The 13,997-nt window shown below is 39.2% G+C and overlaps 1 long non-coding RNA gene across 1 annotated transcript; it reads right to left on the bottom strand.

The window, feature by feature from the left end:
* Positions 1–949: 949 nt before the first annotated feature.
* On the bottom strand, positions 950–13,701 carry LOC127126426 (uncharacterized). Its single transcript, XR_007804982.1, has 2 exons — positions 13,317–13,701; positions 950–1,273 (listed from the first exon to the last, which is right to left on the bottom strand). It is a non-coding gene; the product is annotated as an uncharacterized LOC127126426 (long non-coding RNA).
* Positions 13,702–13,997: the final 296 nt, after the last annotated feature.

Here is a 13,997-nt window from a genome sequence, read left to right as displayed (position 1 = left end):
AAGATTTTAATCAATTAATTAAGTTCAAAGAGGAAAAAAATGGGTATTAACATTGATTTAATCGGTACGTGTTGATGAAGATGTGCTCAGAACCGGTTTCAGCGTAATAACCATGATTGATATTATTCGCAAAATCATAACTCGGTGAAATATTCTGTTAATGTATTGTAGTCTTTGATGGTATCACGACACAGAAAAGTCGAGCCCAAGGTTTAAAATTCCAATTAATCACCACCTAATTATATCAAACATTCTTAATGTGTTTATGCTTTGTTATGCTACATTGCCATCAAAATTAATTTACTCTAAGGACCACAGCAAGACCATGAGTCTACATGGCGTGATGAAGCATAATAAACAAATTCACTGACTTCCGAATATAATGATTCAAGGCGAATAAAAGGCATTGACAAATGGTCACCCGCAGTACAACACGCACAATCCCTACACTTGGCTCATGATTCACATATACATGCATCCAGAATTCACGCAACAATAAGACCGTAAGACCGTGTTCCAGGAATAAAAAACATAAACAAACCTATAATTCCTTAACCAAGATCAGGAAATATATAATCAACAGAGCAACCTTATGTTCCTAATGTTACCATCATCAATATTTTGGACAAAAATGAAGCAGAGATTTGAAATTTCACAGATGTAATCAAAGCCGAATTGTGACTGAAATCATGATATGTGAAAGCTATGGATGATGTTCTGCAACGGTTTTAAACATACAGCATCAAGCGGCGGTGCAACGTACAAATAAATCAACACACACCAACGCAACCGTTTCGAAATCAAAATCTGAATGGTAACTACCACAAACAGTACGATATCAAGGCAAATTGTGATGCAAACCGTTACGGTAACCGACACACAAAGTTAACTACACATTCTACTTTGTGCAACTGAATTTTAAACCAAAATGCTTCCACAATGTAATGCATACACCGAATCCAAATACCAGTTTACAACAGCAGTGTTTCAATAATGTTTACATGGATGGTAGTTTATAACAGTAAAGAACATAAGCAAAAATTCGACAAAACCGCAAGGAATTTGAGTCAAGAATATGCCATAACAGTGCACTCATCACAATAAACAAGTCTAAAGATAGTGTTACCAACCGAATCGATCATCGTGATGAATTTGTTAAGGGGAGCACGAGTCGTTGTGGAACCTTACGAAAAATGATGAAGATGATGTTGGCCTCGGATGGGAAATCTTTTACGGTTGGAACAGATGGTGAATTCACAAGCCAATCCATAACCTAGAGCCAAGCTTGCATATCCCTGTTTTGATGTCTCTTTTAGAACTCACAGTTCCGTTAACGTTCTTCCCTTCATTCTCACAACAAGACTCCATAACTTACAGCTACTAAAATCACCTGCAAAAACAGCATCCACAAGTGAAAGTAAACTGCAAAACATGAGTCTTAGAAACAGTGGGTCGATTTTTGTCGAAAGAGGGTATGAGCAATGGAAGATGAGGTTTACGAAGGGAAAAGAAATCGGAAGCTTGAAGGTTGGGGTTCGTGAGGGTTTCGAAGGTTTTGAGCGGAGCGGATGAAGTGTGATGGTGGAGATGTGGGGTACACGGTGATGAGTGTAAGAAGGTGAACGGCTGGATGACGCCGGTGGTGGTTGGAAGGAGAACAAGGTTAGGATTTTGGGGTTTTTCGGCGAGATCGATGGTAGTTGAGTTGTGGGGCGGAGTAGCGATCGAATGGGTTTTGAGGCGATTGATGGTGGGTTTTCGACTGTGAGGTAGGTGGATGAAGATGGAGATTTGGGGGTTATAGGGGTGGTGACGGCGAGGCGGTGAAGGGTGGCGATTCATGGTGGTTTGAGGGACGATGGTGGCGGTCCTTGGGCGAAGTGGTGGTGAAAGGTGAACGAAGGTGTTGGCGGTGTGGAGTCGAGAGTGAATGTGAGGGTGGATTCGTTGGAGCGCGAGAGAGAGTGAGGGGTTTCGTTGGGTGATAAAGGCGATGAGAGGTGAAGGAGATTTGTGAGGATTTTTGTGAGAGATTTTGTGTGGATTTGAATAGTGGATTTTCTATTTTAGAGAGTGAGGTGGAGCTAAATGAGTGGAGCGTGAGGTAAGGAGAGTGAGTGACGTGAGGTGTGTGAGGAAAGGAGTTTGTTAGCTGAGTGAACTTTTTTCCTTTTCTTTTCTCTTCTTTTTTTTGCTGGCAAGAGAGAGTGGAGAGTCACGTGTGTGAGGAGGAGAGAGAGAGGGTTAGGTGGTGAGTAGGTACTGAGTGGATCTTTTGTGTGACCGTTGGGGGAATGCTTTTTTTTAGAGTATCAATTTATATTTTTATGTTCCATTTTTATTAATAAATCCTATTATTTATTTATTTTTTAAAAAAAAGAGGATCTAATGCAAAAATATATATTTTTATTTTAATACACTTATTATTCATTTAAGGAGATAGAATCATAAAAAAAAACTCTAATTAATATTTGACTTAAACAAATTTTAATTGTTTTAATTAAATAACTAAACCAAAGATTATTGATCAATCAGAAATAGAAACCGAGTATAAAGTTGCTCGGAAAATCGAACCGTGCACACTAAAATTGTCAGGACAAAACATACTTATTAAAAAATACAGTCTTTCCTCAAATTCTAAAATAATTTTGTATCGGTTAAAAGGCTCAGGCGGGTCAAGATATAACCGAAACAGTCATTGCTGATTTTGCCTGTTCTTGAGAAATGATTCAACTGATTGTTCTGTATTTTCAAATAAATTCATTCTGACTGACATTTTAGGTATTATTCATGATGGAATGTATGTCATGCTATGCATATGATGCAAAAATGAAAATGAAATCAATTCTATGAAAATTTAAATATGGCCGAACAAAATTGGGGTATGACAGTTGCCCCTATTTAATTATCTTGAACTAGAAAGTAAGAATGACGACAGTCTTCATACATTCGTGGTGGAAGGTAATTAAATACGAAAATATCCAAATTTTGTCCTTTGGGATGCAATGGAGAAATGCAGACGGAAAATGCAATGGATTCTAACAGCACTAAGGTAATAGGGGTAGAATGCCAGATCAATGCCAACCCTCAAGTAGACACTTAAATCAATACCAAAAGGATGATAATAAGTCACACAACTCAAAGGATCCCCATCACCAAAAGGATGATAGTAAGATCAAAACAAAACCTTGTTATCACCAAAAGGATGATAATAATTCAACAATCACCATCACCAAAAGGATGAAGGTATAATTAAAAGACAAAACTTGTTATCGCCAAAAGGACGATAATAAGCACACAGCACAATTGATCACCATCACCAAAAGGATGAAGGTAAGATCAAGACAAAAAAACTTGTTATCACCAAAAGGATGATAATAAGTCAACAATCACCATCACCAAAAGGATGAAGGTATTGTCAAACGACAAAACTTGTTACCACCAAAAGGATGATAATAAGCCGACACAAACTTAATGATCGCCATCACCAAAAGGATGAGGGTAAGATCAAAACAAAACCCGTTATCACCAAAAGGATGATAATACGCACACAATGCAATTGATTACCATCACCAAAAGGATGAAGGTAAGATCAAGAAAAAAACTTGTTATCACCAAAAGGATGATAATAAGTTAACAATCACCATCACCAAAAGGATGAAGGTATAATTAAAAGACAAAACATGTTATCGCCAAAAGGACGATAATAAGTCGACAATCACCATCACCAAAAGGATGAAGGTAAGGTCAAACGACAAAACTTGTTACCACCAAAAGGATGATAACAAGCACACAACGCAATTGATCACCATCACCAAAAGGATGAAGGTGAGATCAAGACAAAACTTGTTATCACCAAAAAGATGATAAAAAGTCAACAATCACCATCACCAAAAGGATGAAGGTATTGTCAAACGACAAAACTTCTTACCACCAAAAGGATGATAATAAGTTCACAACGCAATTGATCACCATCACCAAAAGAATGAAAGTAAGATCAAGACAAAAACTTGTTATCACCAAAAGGATGATAAAAAGTCAACAATCACCATCACCAAAAGGATGAAGGTATTGTCAAACGACACAACTTGTTACCACCAAAAGGATGATAATAAGTTCACAATGCAATTGATCACTATTACAAAAAGGATGAAGGTAGGATCAAGACAAAAACTTGTTATCACCAAAAGGACGATAATAAGTCAACAATCACCATCACCAAAAGGATGAAGGTATTGTCAAACGACAAAATTTGTTATCACCAAAAGGATGATAATACACACACAACGCAATTGATCACCATCACCAAAAGGATGAAGGTAAGATCAAGACAAAAACTTGTTACCACCAAAAGGATGATAATAAGTCAATAACCTTAAATATCACCGACACCAAAAGGATGACAGTAAGATCAAACAAACCGAACTTGTTATCACCAAAAGGATGATAATAAGGACAGAACTTCAAAACTTGTTATCAACAAAAGGATGATAATAAGTCATAATAACTTCAAATATTGATGACACCAAAAGGATGACAGTGGGATTGGACTTTCCAAATGTCACCATCACCAAAAGAATGATAGCTTAAACCAAACTCCATAATCTCTATCACCAAAAGGATGATATTTAGATCGAACTGGACGTCATCACCAAAAGGATGATGGTTGAACCAAAAATTCAAGGATCTTCGACACCAAAAGGATGACGGTAAGATCACAAATGTCAAGGATTTACCATTACCAAAAGGATAACGTTTACCGTAAACAGGACAATGATCAATATTATTCCTCAATGGACTTTCACCAAAAGGATGATAGTGAGAAAAATATTGGAAAAATAGGGCTACTGTCAAAGTTCGGTAAACCTGATTTGCTGGGTAGTGTTGGAACATTACTGGGTAAGACTCGCTTGGAGTATCAACAACAAAAGGTTGCAAAACCAATATTCTCTGGAGAGATGTAGTTTCTGTCATCAAAAGGTTACAGGAAACGACTTGTTGAGGGACGCTCAACGCGAAACAAGGTAAGTGTTTAAAGAAACAATGTTTGACTTAGCTGAGGATACATCTTATCAACAAAAGGTTGAAGGATGTAACTCAATGGGGAACGCCCAATAGTAGGGTAAGAACTCACTCAGAGAAAGTGACAATGACTCAACTGGGGGTTGGCCTGGATGCCTACGACTAAACCTTGGATTTTGATTTGTGCAATATGCATAAATGTGATGTATGCATTATGTATGAGGTGATGCATATGATGTATGTGATGCATGTTTGAATGCAAAGACTGATTGGTTTGTTCGGGATTGGCCCCCCCTTTCAAAGGCGATGTATTTTCTGGATACCAATGTCGGTTGTATTTGTTTTTGTGTGGGTGCCAACAGGTGGGCTTTGGTTTTGTCTGGTAACTGTCACTGTGGATTGGACTTTTGGTTGGTGGGAGGATCTGATTTCCCGACACTCGGTAGCTGATGATGTGATGAACACGCAACAGGTGCGGATACTCTTGGTGCCCCAAGTTTGATCTCTTGCTAATATATTGTGTATTTGTCTTCGAGAAGATCTTGATTTCTTCTTCTAATGCATTTGGCCAGCCTGTAACTGAGCATAGCGACGTGATCAACGCATGATGGTTGTGCTTTTGACGTGCTGCAAGGTTTCTTGTCAAGGTATGATGTTGTACTGGTATGAACTTTCGACGTTTTGTTTGTGAGTTCAAGCAGTCACTAGTGTCTGACGCAATCTGCCTAATTGTCTTGAAGATATGAAGGGAATTTACCCCTTGCAACTTGTCTTGACCCTGACTGTAGGGTACCAAATGGCATTCTCTTTGAAAGGAAAACCTTGGGAGTGGTTATCTGATGACGTGGTCTGAGTCTGTTTTTCCCAGCTCCTGAATCTTGCAATGGTCTGCCCCTAATTAGCCTTTGAGGGACCTGCCCAGGCGGGCTGAGTTTTGAAGTGTTCTTCCTCCCTGATCAACTGATGCTTGGAGATTTGTCTTATATTGACTACTTCTTAAGTCAATATAATCAGAGAGACGCCATGCCCCTGATTTATGAGATGGTCTTGATTCGTGTCAACACCAACGATCAAGTGCCTCTTGAATTACCCCTTGTTGGAATTTCCTTGATGTCAAGCACTGACTGACAATTAAGAATTATTATTCAGGAAATGGTGATTTTAATGCAACAGTTATGCAAGTTTTGAAAAACAATCATTCATTTGGAATGTCGTGGCAGTGTGTGACGAGTGGATCATGAGGCCAGTCGTGGTGCTTGATTTAGCTAGCGTGTGTGATATAGTGAGAAGAGAATATTAGCAAATCTCTAGGAGTCAGTTTACTCAACCTCGCTATAGTATGCTTTCAGAACAAACCTTACTTCAATTATGTCTTTTGAAGGTTGTAATGTGGCTTGGTTCATGGTTATTGAAACAAAAGGATATAAGGCTCAAAGTTTATTTCAACCCACCCCTTCTTCATGATGATCTCCAATCCTATATTCAGTTAATTCACACACATTCGTCTTTTGCAGGTGTAAGGGTAAAGATGGTGATTCAAGGTCTCTTGGAATGGCAACCACCTTATTTTGTTTTTTGGATGTCGGTGACCCTTTGATTTTGGTATGGTGGTCACTGAATCTTGTTTTTGTTTTGTTGGAGACTTTCATTGTCTCTCTCGATTTTTGTTTTGATCCCTAACTTTTGCATGGACCGCTTTATTTGAAGCTTTAATCCATCGGGATTACCCTGTTTTTTCCTAAGTCTCCTTTTAAGGTGTTCGACTTAGCAAACTCTTTCTTTTGATTGATATTTGGAATTATGACTGCCAATTCATTGGTCGTTGAAAAATAACCGACATAAAATTTGGATTTGATGGTTCCTTCGATACTTCAAGATGTGTGCGAAGAATGGTATGTAGTTGATCCACGCATGGGATATCTCATCTTGTAACTCGAATGTGTAGTCAGATTAACTGAACACTACCCTGCCTCAGGTTAAGCGTAAGGGTTTATATATCCGAAAGCAACTCCTACTTCTAGGCTCAAAGTGGTTGACTAGGGATTAACTCCTTATCTCTCCAGTGTTTGGGGATTTAAAACAATGCCTGTACATCATTAGCAGGATTTTATCCGAAAGCATACAATCAACAATTATGAGTATTTTGTTTTCGTCATTCTCCTTCCAACATTTACTAACAATAGTGTGACGAAGAAAGTGAGGTGAAAAAGTATGTGTTTGTGATTTGTAAATGTGATAGAGGAGTGAATATGAAAGATTGATTCAAAAGCATGCATAATCATCCCATTAATAAGACCAAATACAAATAACAATGCTTAAAGCATACAGTACTTAGACAAACAAGATCAAATTACAAGAATGCAAAACTGGTAAAAATGGCATAATGATTGCCTTCATTCAAAGCAACGGGTCTTCGTCTCTTGATTGCTCTGCTTGTTCAGGCTGGTGAGGAACTTTAACTTTGAGCTTCACTCGACTCTGCATGTGCTGACATGGGGTTTGTTGCAACGTTTGGCCTCACTAGCGTGAATGTAAGTGCCTTACTATCAATCAGGTCCTGGACCTTGTGCTTGAAAGCCTTACAGTTCTCTATTGTGTGCCCTGGGGCACCCATGTGATACTCACAGTGAGAATTGGCGTCGTAGCCTGGAGGATATGGTGGAGTTGCAGGTGTTATCTCCTTTAGAACGACCGATCCATCCTTTAACAGGTAGGGGAGGATCTTGCTATATGATACTGGCAAAGGATCGAAATGTCTTTCTGGCCTCCTTGCCCTCTGCTGATTGGGTTGACGTTGTTGTGGAGCACGTTGCTGTTGATTTTGATGCGGCTGCTGGTAAGCCGGCTGTTGATAAGGTTGTTGATATTGTTGCTGATATGGTGGCTGATATGGTGTTGGGATGACATCGGCAGTCTGGTGATAAGGCGTAGGAACATTCAGATGTGCCCTATATCCTCCTCCTCCCATTATAGCGTTGGTCTGACCTTCTGGCTTCTTTGGGAGATTAGGAGAAGGTTTCTTTATCCCATTTGAAGCATTGACAACGCAAGGTAGCTCTCCCTTCTTCATCTGGCTCTCGATCCGTTCTCCCACGGAGACAACCTCAGCAAAAGTTGGGAAACTGGATCCTACCATTTTCTCCATGTACTAGGTGTGTAGGGTTCCCATAAACATATCAATCAACTCCTTATCAAGAAGAGGAGGTTGGACACGAGCTGCAAGCTCTCTCCACCGCTGGGCGTATTCCCTTAATGACTCATTGTTGCGTTGAGTCATGTCTTGCAGTTGTGTGCGATTGGGTGATAGATCAGTGTTGTACTGATAATGCCTGAGGAATGCTTCAGCAAGGTCTCTCCATGACTGGGCTTGACCTCTCTCTAGTTGCATGTACCACTCCAAGGATGCCCCACTAAGGCTATCTTGGAAGTAATGAATCAGGAGTTGATCATTACTGATGTGGGCGGCCATCTTGCGACAATAACCTCTAAGGTGAGTTCTCGGGTAGCTGATTCCCTTGTATTTATCAAAGTCCGGGACTTTGAATTTTTGCGGAATTACGAGACCTGGTACCAGGCACATATCCACTGCGTCCAAACCGGGAGTAGTGTGAACCTCCAAGGACTTAAACTTTTCCTCCAAAGCATGAAGTCTATCAACAACTGGGTCTGGAAGTCCTCCAACAACAGGTTTGGCGGGTTGTGGCATGAAGAAGGCGTCGTATGGATCCTCATCACCCATCATGGATCCATGTCGAGCAGATGTAGCAGAATGCTCGTGGGGGTTCATGTTGACCATCGGGACTGGAATAGGGATCGATCCTCCTCTAGGCTGGGCAGGATTACCATCAAGTTCAATTACTCCAGGGATGCTAAGTGATGGCGATCCAAACTGGGCAGCAACTTTCCTGGCTTCGGCGCTAGTCTCGACATCTTTCTCCTTTTGGGCCAAGAGTAACATGGTCTCAAGCAGGCGATCCATCTTTTCCTGCATGGAGTCAATGTCTGTTCTCATTGAAACCTGGTTTGCTTCAAGCTGTTCAAGCGTCATCTTGTAATTGCGGCGTGTCTCGTACCGGTGTCGAGTAGTCAGTGTTACTGGACAAAGGGTAGAATATGGTGTAAGTTTTTTGTTTCTGGGAGAATGATATGCAATGCATGCTTATGATATGCAAATGCATGAAATTCTGCCATGTTTTTCGGAGAGGAACATAGACTCAAGATTATTCATACGTCGGGTACGTCAGGATAACAGGAAGAAGTACGGGTTTCTCTGATTACTAGAAATTCCCAAAGGTAGGTTCTAAAGTTATGTTTTCAAGGAAGGAACTTAGACTCACAGATCAAGTTCAAAACTTCCTCTCAATGGTGGGCTAGCCACATCGTGATGGGAGTTCTGAACTGATCTAATCTAAGTGGGATTCTCGTATTGTTCGAACAGGGTGTAGACCCTTCAGTTCAATACTACACAATCGCCAATCATGAAACCAAAACATGGGTTTAAGGCGAGGCTCCTAGATTCACGGATCGTATTTAGAACCTCTGTGCAATAATGGGCTAGCCATATTGTGATGGATACTCCAAACAGATCTACTCTAGGTGGAGTCTTCGTATTGTCCCAATGAGGTGTACATCCCCCGGTTCAATACTACAAAACTCTGGGTTCTATGTTTTTTCTCGAAGCTCGGGTATGAAGCTTATCTCACAACATATACCAAATCCCATATCAAACTATCAAGATAAAATACATACAACACAAGCAATCAGAAAAGAATGCAGAGAAATAAGTATGGAAGAAAAGAATATCTTTTAACAGTCATAGCAAAATCAGACTAAGTTAGGCTAGACTCTCTCTTGCTTGGAGCAGGGTCCCCAGCAGAGTCGCCATCTGTCGAATCTCGAAAAATACGATTCCTCGCGATGGTCGCGGAAATATTTATGCTCGAACAGAGTCGCCACCGAACTATATTTATCCCAATGAAGGAATAGGAAAATATCGATAAAACCTTTTAGAAAATAGAATAATGGTCGTCGCGACCATATTCGGGTTCGGGAGTCGATTACGCAAGGGGAAGGTATTAGCACCCCTCACGTCCGTTGTACTCAACGGGAACCTTTTAGTCTGATTTTGCTATTTAACTGTTAGTTGAAGGTTATTTTCTTGCTTAGAGTGATTAGAATTGTTGATAGATATGGATGCAGACCTCAGGAGGGGGAAATGGGAGGTTTTTTATTAGTGTGCTCGCGAAGATACAACAATCTTCTGCCTACGTATCCTTATAGTGCAATAAGGAAATCAGAGCATTCGTAGTTCGGGCTACTATGAATATTTGGTGTGTTTTGTTTGATGAACGACTGTGTAGGTCGGCGTTCTAACGGCTAAACGCTGGCTTGTCTACTCTCGGTGGAGGCTCTAGCACTGGTTTGTTGTGCGCATTAGAAAGGACTTACAGTGTTCTTTTGAAAAGGGTTTTGGTCACGCGGGGGTGACAAGTTGAATTGATGTGTGTTGGGTTTTTGGTTTTGATCGCTCGGGGGCGAGAAATTAGTTTGATTTGTTTGAGATGTTTTTTGAAGAACGACGAAAGATTTGAGCAATATGGTGTACACCAATCATTCAATACTTTTGAGGAATAACAAGGCGTCCTCCTTCTACTCCTTTTTGGTTCGAATTATTTTTGAAAGTTTGTTTGTGGATGTCGAATGTGCACGGTAGTGAGGCGTACGCCCCCTACTTGCTTATTCAAGGAATAATAAGGCGTACGCCACTTATTCCTTTATCCAAGTTTATTTAGCGTATTTTAATAGGAAGTCGATAATTTGTGCAATATGGCGTACGCCAATTATTCAAATAATCGAGAGATGGTGAAGCGTACGCCTCCCATCTCTTATCACCCGAGGTTTAAATTGTAAAAGATATGTTTGGATGTTGCATTTGATTTGCGAAAATAGTTTGAATTTATTCGATTGTGTTTTAATTTGATGACGAAGATTCGAGCAATGTGGCAAACGCCAATTATTCGAATAAGCTAGAGATAATGAAGCGGATGCTCACTATTCTCCTTTTCATTCAAAGATTAATTATTAAAAATAAAGCTTTTAAAATTTATAATTAGTTGGGGGAGTGATTTTAATTTTATGGAGTTTTAGGGTTTTAATTGAATGACGAAAATCCGAGCAATATGGCGTACGCCAATTATTCGAATAATCGAGGGATAATGAAGCGAATGCTCACTCTTCCCCTTTTCATCCAAAAATATGGAATTAAAAGGATTTGGAATTTGTAGAAATAATTTGAAATATGATGATTTGAAGTGTTATAGTTTGAATAATTTGAATTTGGAAATTATATTTGATTTTGAAAAGTGATTTTAAATTGTGTGATTTAAGATTTAATCGGGTGAAATGAACTCGCGCAATATGGCGTACGCCAATTATTCAAGTGCTTGAGAAATAGTGAAGCATACGCTTACTATCTCCTTTTCATCCCAAGTTTATGTTTAAAAGAGAAAATTCTTTTGAAATTGAGTGGTTTGAAAAGTGGTTTGAATTCATGTTTATGAATGAAATGAATTTTATTTAGTGTATTATTTCATCTACTCGATTAATCAATAACCAAGTAGGTTTCATTGTAAGGAAGCCCAAGAGTAAGCTATGTGAGGTTGATGGCGATGCAAAGAGCAATCGACTTACAATGGTGTTTTAAAATGGGCTCGATGTTTGGATCGAGAATTGTAGTTTGTGTCTTTTTTGAAATTGGTTTGAATGGATAATGAAGTTGAATTGAAATAAAATTGGAAATGGTTTATGAAATGATGATGACATGAAATAGTTTTTTTTTGTTTGAAATAATGTGAAGTTTGTGAGAGTGGAAGAAGTTAATCAATTTCTTTTTAACAAAGTTAATTTATTAAAATTTGATTAAATTGATTAATTAAATTAATTAAAATTAATTATCAAAATTATTTAATTAAATTAAATAATTAAGTTAATTAAAATCGATTAATAGAAATTAAACTAATTAAAGATTTTAATCAATTAATTAAGTTCAAAGAGGAAAAAAATGGGTATTAACATTGATTTAATCGGTACGTGTTGATGAAGATGTGCTCGGAACCGGTTTGAGCGTAATAACAATGATTGATATTATTCGCAAAATCATAACTCGGTGAAATATTCTTTTAATGTATTGTAGTCTTTGATGGTATCACGACACAGAAAAGTCGAGCCCAAGGCTTAAAATTCCAATTAATTACCTCCTAATTATATCTAACATTCTTAATGTGTTTATGCTTTGTTATGCTACATTGCCATCAAAATTAATTTACTCTAAGGACCACAGCAAGAACATGAGTCTACATGGCATGATGAAGCATAATAAACAAATTCACCAACTTCCGAATATAATGATTCAAGGCGAATAAAAGGCATTGACAAATGGTCACCCGCAGTACAACACGCACAATCCCTACACTTGGCTCATGATTCACATATACATGCATCCAGAATTCACGCAACAATAAGACCGTAAGACCGTGTTCCAGGAATCAAAAACATAAACAAACCTATAATTCCTTAACCAAGATCAGGAAATATATAATCAACAGAGCAACCTTATGTTCCTAATTTTACCATCATCAATATTTTGGATAAAAATGAAGCAGAGATTTGAAATTTCACAGATGTAATCAAAGCCGAATTGTGACTGAAATCATGATATGTGAAAGCTATGGATTATGTTCTGCAACAGTTTTAAACATACAGCATCAAGCGGCGGTGCAGCGTACAAATAAATCAACACACACCAACACAACCGTTTCGAAATCAAAATTTGAATGGTAACTACCACAAACAGTACGATATCAAGGCAAATTATGATGCAAACCGTTACCGTAACCGACACACAAAGTTAACTACACATTCTACTTTGAGCAACAGAATTTTAAACCAAAATGCTTCCACAATGTAATGCATACACCGAATCCAAATACCAGTTTACAACAACAGTGTTTCAATAATGTTTACATCGATGCTAGTTTATAACAGTAAAGAACATAAGCAAAAATTCGACAAAACCGCAAGGAATTTGAGTCAAGAATATGCCATAACAGTGCACTCATCACAATAAACAAGTCTAAAGATAGTGTTACCAACCGAATCGATCATCGTGATGAATTTGTTGAGGGGAGCACGAGTCGTTGTGGAACCTTATGAAAAATGATGAAGATGATGTTGGCCTCGGATGGGAAATCTTTTACGGTTGGAACAGATGGTGAATTCACAAGCCAATCCATAACCTAGAGCCAAGCTTGCATATCCCTGTTTTGATGTCTCTTTTAGAACTCACAGTTCTGTTAACGTTCTTCCCTTCATTCTCACAACAAGACTCCACAACTTACAGCTACTAAAATCACCTGCAAAAACAGCATCCACAAGTGAAAATAAACTGCAACAAACATGAGTCTTAGAAATAGTGGGTCGATTTTTGCCGAAAGAGGGTATGAGCAATGGAAGATGAGGTTTACGAAGGGAAAAGAAATCGGAAGCTTGAAGGTTGGGGTTCGTGAGGGTTTCGAAGGTTTTGAGCGGAGTGGATGAAGTGTGATGGTGGAGATGTGGGGTACACGCTGATGAGTGTAAGAAGGTGAACGGCTGGATGACGCCGGTGGTGGTTGGAAGGAGAACAAGGTTATGATTTTGGGGTTTTTCGGAGAGATCAATGGTAGTTGAGTTGTGGGGCGGAGTAGCGATCGGATGGGTTTGGAGGCGATTGATGGTGGGTTTTCGACGGTGAGGTAGGTGGATGGAGATGGAGATTTGGGGGTTATGGTGGTGGTGACGGCGAGGCGATGAAGGGTGGCGATTCGTGGTGGTTTGAGGGACGATGGTGGCGGTCCTTGGGCGAAGTGGTGGTGAAAGGTGAACGAAGGTGTTGGCGGTGTGGAGTTGAGAGTGAATGTGAGGGTGGATTCGTTGGA

The sequence above is a fragment of the Lathyrus oleraceus genome, chromosome 3 (genome assembly GCF_024323335.1).
Source record: "Lathyrus oleraceus cultivar Zhongwan6 chromosome 3, CAAS_Psat_ZW6_1.0, whole genome shotgun sequence".
In the NCBI taxonomy this organism is placed as follows: Eukaryota; Viridiplantae; Streptophyta; class Magnoliopsida; order Fabales; family Fabaceae; genus Lathyrus; species Lathyrus oleraceus.
The sequence above is the reverse complement of the archived record's forward strand: the minus strand, read 5'-3'. Positions and strand labels throughout refer to the sequence as shown.